We start from the raw sequence: 1441 nt of genomic DNA on the forward strand, positions 1-1441 counted from the left end.
TTTCATGCCTGAGATTTAAGTCTGTTATCCTCCATGAGTTGATTTTTGTTAGAGGTGAGAGATGTGGATCCTGTTTCAGTCTTCTACATGTGACTATCCAATTTTCCTAGAACTTTTATTGAATAAAGATTTTTTTTGACAGTGTATGCTTCTGTCTGCTTTGCCAAAGAGTAGATGGCTATATGAAGATGGTTTTATATCTAGGTTCTCAATTTTGTTCCATTGGTCTGTGTCTATGTTCTTGTGCCAGTACCATGCTGTTTCAATTACTATAGCCTTGCTGTATAGTGTGAAGTCGGGTAAATTGATGCCTCCCAATTTGTTCTTTTTGCTTAAGATTGCTTTTGCTATACAGGGTCTTCTTTGGTTCCATACGAAGCATAGAATTATTTTTTCTAGGTCTGTGAAAAATGATGGTATTTTAATAGGTACTGTGTTGAATCTGTAGATGACTTTGAGTGGTATAGCCATTTTAACAACATTGATTCTGCTGACCCATGAGCATGGTATGGTTGTCTACCTGTTTACATCCTCTGCTATTTCCTTCCTCACCTGTAGAGGTCTTCCACCTCCTTAGTTAAATACATTCCTAGGTATTTTATTTTCTTTGTTGCTATTGTGAAAGGTATTGAGTCTTTGATTTGAGTCTTTGATTTGGTTCTCAGTTTGACTACTGTTGACATATAAGAATGCTACTAATTTCTGTATATTGTTTTTGTAACAAGAGACTTTGCTGAATTTATCAATTCCAGTAGTCTCATGCAGAATCTTTGGGGTTTTCTAGATATAAGATGATATCATCAAAAAAGAGCAATATTTTGATCTCTTCTGCCCCCAGTTGGATGCCCTTGATTTCCTTCTCTTGTCTGATTGCTCTGGCTAGGACTTCCAGCATTATGTTGAACAGAACTTGTGATGGAGGGCAACCTTGTCTGGTTCCAGTTATAAGCGGGAATGCTTTTAATTTTTCCTCATTCAGTATGATGTTGGCTGTGGTTTGTTATATATGGCTTTAATCATTTTTAGGTAAGTCCTGTCTATGCCTATTTTGTTAAGTTTTCTTATAATAAAAGGGTGCTGAATTTTGTTGAATGTTTTTTCTGCATCTATTGAGAGGGTCATATTTTCTTTGATTTTACTTCTATTTATGTGGTGAATTACATTTATAGATTTGTGTATGTTGAACCATCCCTGCATCTCTAGGATGAAGCCCACTGGGACACATGGAATTGCATGAAGCTTAAAAGACTCCTATATGGAAAAAATAGAATTAACATAGAGAAGAGACAACACATAACATAGAGTGGAAGAAAATATTTGCAAACTATACATCTAATAAGGAGTTAATATCCTAAATATATGAGGAACATAAGAGTAAGGAAACAAATAACCCAATTTAAAAATTTGCCAAGGCTTTAAATGGAATACTACTTGACAGACA

This window comes from Propithecus coquereli, unplaced genomic scaffold (genome assembly GCF_000956105.1).
Source record: "Propithecus coquereli isolate 6110/MARCELLA unplaced genomic scaffold, Pcoq_1.0 Scaffold287, whole genome shotgun sequence".
NCBI lineage: Eukaryota > Metazoa > Chordata > Mammalia > Primates > Indriidae > Propithecus > Propithecus coquereli.